Raw genomic sequence first — 5,788 nt, forward strand, 5'->3', positions numbered from 1 at the left:
TACAATAAAGACCTTTTAGACAAGGTGATGGAAATGGCTGACGGGATTGAAGTGGAAGACCTGCCCCAGTTTACTACCAGAAGTGAATTAATGAAAAAGGTAAACAGGATTTCTAAATGTCTTTGATGAAATGGTGTAAACCGTCCCTGCTTTGAAAACATTATATTAGAGTATATTGTTTTTTGAGTGCTCTTGTTTACTACCCCAAACATCTAAGCCCTTCCATTTTTATTTTCCTGTAATTGGTATAAACCTTTTCATAATTACATAACTCAGTACTATAAATTATGCATTGTTAGCGGAGTTACACATAAGCTCGACCTCTTCAGTTTGTCTAGAAACATTGCTTTGAGGTTTTTGCTAGATTTTCGGGAAATGTTGCTAAAGTTTCCCACTTGTTAAAAAATCTTGTTGGTGACAGAGTAACTCATCCTTACCCAGTGAGTGAAGGCCTGACCAAACTTGTTTGGCCTCTCTGACTTGCTGATAGGAATGTGGCTAGAGTAATGTTCAGATATCATAGCTGTTCCTTATTCTGTAGGGCTTAGTTTGATTTGAGGCTATTTTCTTTTTACACAGTGAGCTCTGGCCTCGAGTCTTATGTGTGGACCCTAGAGCTGGAGCTATAGCGAGCTGCAGAATGAACCAGAGGATAGTGTCGGGCATCCCTGCTACTTTTCAGAATCATGCCCAGACATGCTTTTTCACATTTGTCCCAGTCTACTCAGGCAGCAGAATTGATTGCTCTCTTATCTTCCAAAATTCCTTTGGCACTTTACCCAGGACTCTTTTAGAGCAGATTGTGACCTTGAGGGGAGAGGTGGTGCCTAAAGTGTTGTTAGTCCTTATAACTGCAAAACCTAGTGTAGGCATACCCCAGAGAAGATACTCAGAAAATAGAAAATGACCAAAGTAATAGTAAAAAGCTGCTGGCCCCTTTTTAGTTCTACCCTCAGAAATCTAGGTAAGCCCTTGTTTCACCTCAGTTGGGTCTTGTTTTGGGAGGCAGAACACGTGAAAAACAAAGGACACATGAAAAACCCCTTCTGTATGGGTTTCAAGGAACTAATCAAATCCTCGGCTGCCCAGAAAGTATTTCAGTCCCCAACAGCACACCCCACTTGATTTTAGATGGTTTGTTTTTCTAAAAAAAATATTTAGTTTTTAATCTGAGCCTGGAGTCAGAAGCTTCAGGTTGGTGTTTGAGACACTGTTTTGTTTTTAAAATCAGCTGTTAACAGATGGCTGTTTTTAGCCAGGGAGCCATATGAATTGAGTTTGTGGTAATCTGAGCCTGGAGTCAGAAGCTTCAGGTTGGTGTTTGAGACACTGTTTTGTTTTTAAAAATCAGCTGTTAACAGATGGCTGTTTTTAGCCAGGGAGCCATATGAATTGAGTTTGTGGTTTTTTTGGATCCTCTCATGTAATACTTCAAAAAATGACTGGGAGTCCTTCTTGGTTGTCCTGGAGTGGTGAAGTTTTGGGCCTGGTCAGGGAGGGGCTAGATAGTTGCTGGCGGCCACAGAGTAAGTACCCCATGGGGCAGGGGTAGGGGCAGGGGCAGGCAGGGAATGGGGCAAACCTTCGTTTCCTAACTGCCTGTGGCAGATTCTTTCCCTGCCTTTTGTTGCTAAGAGGTTTTCTGCCCTCCCTCAGATAAGTTTTTCTTACATCAGTTCTCCATTATACTTTTCTGTCTTGTATGTTTTCTGACAGGTAGTTGTGCTCTTTTCAGTCACACTGGGCTATTAGAAATCAGAACATTTCATGATATAAGATGCAGACCCCAGGAGGAGACTAAGGAGGTTTGGCATGTCCCAAACATCCATAGACCAGTATGAAGAAGTGTGTGTGTATGTTGGGAAGGGTCTGTCTAAACTTAAACATCGTAAAGGGGTCTTGCACCTTAAAAATGTAGAGTTCCTGCCCTGGGGTGTTCATTCTTGACACTTACTGCACAGTGTGAGCCTCCAGAGGAGAGTCCTGAGACATGTACTTAGCATCCCTGAAACAAATGCTGCCATTGTACTAATCATTAGCAGTTACCTCTGGAGGAAGTCTTCACAGAAACCATAATTCTATGGCATTTTGGGATTTTGTGTTGCAACTTCCTTCAAATAAAACTTATGTTTTCTTAGTAATGAAGTTTAAATTTAGACTGTTGGTGCCACTGAAAATGAAATTCAGCTGATCCTGAAAAGTGAGATACTTAGAGCATGCACACACAGTTTTGGCAGTTGTTAGATTCTTCTAGCTAAGCCCATCCTGAGAAAGTCATCTAATCTGTGTGCCATAACAGATTTGTGTGGTATTGAAGACTGTTTCCTCTCCATTGAAGGCCACCCTGAAAACCCACTGGAAAGAGAGCCATAAGGACTGTGCAGCAGTAGTTTTGTCCCTTGCCTATGGTTTTTGCATGTAATAGAGACTGGTGAATATTAAGCGACATTGCTAGCCTAGAGGAAAAAAAACCCTGATGTTAAGCCATACACCTGAAAATGTCTGTTGTCATTCTGCCCAGAATTGAATCTTAGCTCCAAAATTAGAGTTACCTGAAAATGTCTGTTGTCATTCTGCCCAGAATTGAATCTTAGCTCCAAAATTATAGTTGAGTTTTAAAGCTAGCTAGCAAGTGGAAATGAATCGCCTGGCATTGTTGGTATCTCGGGACCAGACAGTGATGATGACTTAGAGACATAAATTCTTTAAAGTAAGATTTTAAAAATACTTTATGCCTTTTCTGCAGCTTTGAGGCAAGTACATCTCTGTGTGCTGTCCAACTCTTCTTTTTTTTGGTCTGAGAAAAGAAATGATTATTGGTCTCTGGTGAGATTTGTTAAACAGTTGCAGTGTATGATTTTTTTCTTTTGAAAGAGGGGGACCCAAACACAAATATCTTGATTATCTAACCACCACTCCTAGGCACCCACTAGCAGCCTTTGTGGTTGCCCAGCTTTATCCATTAAATGAGCAATAATCAACAAAAAGCAGCAGCTGACTCAGGTAGGGTGTCATTGCTTTTATTGCCAGAGTTAATATTTCCAAGATAATGTCTTAATCAAGGAGAAAGAGGAGTGATTAACTAGGAAGCTATCATTATTAGCTTAAAGAAAGTAGTTGTCAACCTAATTACTTGGTCCATTTTTCCTGAGAACATTTTTATCCCAAGAGGGAAAATGGCAGCATGAAAAGTCACTATATGTGAATTGTGAAAGGAAAGTTAGAAAAACAGCATGCCTGTATTTTAAGAGGTTCTCTTTTGTGCATTATGTCCAGTCTTGGCAAGCTCTGAAGTAATGGAGCTGGCGCTCCCGGCAGAAGATTTATCACATTTTCATCATCAGCTTAGGAGGATTGGATGAATGTGACACTGACCACAGCAACTCTTAAGACTCCTGTTATTACCAGCATAAAGAGGCAGTTGGAATGAAAAGGAATTTATCCAGATTGGCTTTTTAAAAGTTCTCATTTTTCCAGTAGCTATCACTGTAAAAACGTGCATGATATTTATGTATTTATAAATCATGTACTCTCAGATGAGTTCATCAGCATTATAAAAGCCCTCTTTTCTTTTTAAATGTCAAACTTTTTGTTTAAAATGACTTTTTTTTTAAGGTTGATGTAATAAATGGCAGGTAGTGAATTTTATAGTTTGTACCTTTAAGTGTGATTCTGTTTTATGGCCTTTTTTTTCCACTGAGGCAAACCAGATCCCTTATTTCCTTATTTCTACCTGAAGTTTATACCATACCTGTACCCCCTACCACGCATACTCATCTTTTTTTTAAAGAAATGAGAATCAAATCATAAAACTGAGGTACCCACCACTTCATAGAAAAAGGCAGCCTACAAAAAAGCATCCGGCCTTTTTAAAAAACTCATTGATATGAGATTCCACAGCTTTGTCCAGCCGGCGGGCAAGCTGATTCTCTAGAAGGTCTCCCAGATTGCTGAATAAAGCCCACATTCTCTTTTTTTTCTGGAGGGAACCTGAGACTTGAGTCTTCTAGACTTGAGGAATTGCCTTGCACATAGTGTCTCAAGAAATACTTGTAGTGCAATTGTTCTTTGCACTATTACCATTCTACCTTTTAGTTATGGTACCTGTTCTGTGTCCCCTCCCTTTTCCTCTTATTTAGTGCCCACCATTAAGTACATACCTCCAGGGATAAATTCTGGGAGACAGGCTTCATTGAGGGGTGGGAAGGAAGCAGCGTAACTATCTATCACAGCAGGATTTACTAATCAGTGGCAGGTACCGTGCTTGGTTCTGGCCATAGTGGCAAATCAAACAGTGGACCTTGCCTTAGCTTAATCTACTGGTGATACATGGAATCACTGGCCGACACCTTGTAGAAAAGACTATATTCGCAGCAGCCAAAACCAGGGGCAGCTGTTGTGCTGCTGTAGAGCAATCTGAGATGTGGCTTAGGGGACTTTTTCTCACTGGATTTAAGATGGCTTCTTTAGGTGACGTTGCATTCTCCTAAACAGAGAAAGACTTCTTATATTTGACTTTTGCTGAGGAATTTTTTTTTATCTTTCAAAAAGAGCTAGGAAATAGGTCATACCTTGAAATCTCTGATTACTAAAAAGACGCAGATTGATTCATTCAAACTGCTAAATGTTAAGGAAATCCATTCAAATACAAGGTGACAGCCAGAGTGATTTCTTCACACCTTGCTTAAAAGTTGTATAAAGCCATGTTTAAATTTACCAAAGGTGCGAGAGACTACCCAGAAAGAATATATCTGCATCAATTTATCACTATTTGAATACATGCTTTTACAGTTTCTAATAGTGTGAAATCCAGAAATATATAACCTTCACATCTCCTAAATATCCTGACTCAATGTGAAATGTTGTGAATTACTACCTGAATCTGACTGCTTTTAATTCAGAACAATAAGTGTTTGTGTGATTCAATTTTTATAACCCTTCACTGCAGGGCATGCCAGGAAAAGCTAAATTGTAAGTATTTCCATTATCACTTTAAATTGTGAACATTTATAGGTTGCAAGTGACAAGACAAGAAAAATAGGTTCTGGCTTCCAAGTGGATGGTGTGGTCAGTGTTTTGCTGAATTTTCTGTATGTAGTAAAATATTAATAATTTCTAAGTATACTTACCATCTGAGTAGTATATAAATATATTATTGCTATATTTTAATTTATGAAGATTAAAAAATTAAATTTGACTCACTGGACTACATGGCTATGTAACCTTTTTTCTTTTTTCTCCAGCATGAAAGCTAAGGCAGAAGATTTATCATTTTCATCATCAGCTACAGGCTTAGGAGGATGGGATGTATGTGACATGGTCCACAGCAACTCTTAAGACTCCTGTTATTACCAGCATAAAGAGGCAGTTGGAATGAAAAGGAATTTATCCAGATTGCTTTTTAAAAGTTCTCATTTTTCCAGTAGCTATCACTGTAAAAATGTGCATGATATTTATGTATTTATAAATCATGTACTCTCAGATGAGTTCATCAGCATTATAAAAGCCCTCTTTTCTTTTTAAATGTCAAACTTTTTGTTTAAAATGACTTTTTTTTTAAGGTTGATGTAATAAATGGCAGGTAGTGAATTTTATAGTTTGTACCTTTAAGTGTGATTCTGTTTTATGGCCTTTTTTTTCCACTGAGGCAAACCAGATCCCTTATTTCCTTATTTCTACCTGAAGTTTATACCATACCTGTACCCCCTACCACGCATACTCATCTTTTTTTTAAAGAAATGAGAATCAAATCATAAAACTGAGGTACCCACCACTTCATAGAAAAAGG

General features: G+C 38.6%; 1 long non-coding RNA gene across 1 annotated transcript; it reads left to right on the forward strand.

Moving 5' to 3' along the window:
- Positions 1–6: 6 nt before the first annotated feature.
- LOC103591166 lies at positions 7–5,596 on the forward strand. Its single transcript, XR_550547.1, has 2 exons — positions 7–99; positions 5,244–5,596. It is a non-coding gene; the product is annotated as an uncharacterized LOC103591166 (long non-coding RNA).
- Positions 5,597–5,788: the final 192 nt, after the last annotated feature.

Source organism: Galeopterus variegatus, unplaced genomic scaffold (assembly GCF_000696425.1).
Source record: "Galeopterus variegatus unplaced genomic scaffold, G_variegatus-3.0.2 Scaffold935, whole genome shotgun sequence".
Classification (NCBI taxonomy): domain Eukaryota; kingdom Metazoa; phylum Chordata; class Mammalia; order Dermoptera; family Cynocephalidae; genus Galeopterus; species Galeopterus variegatus.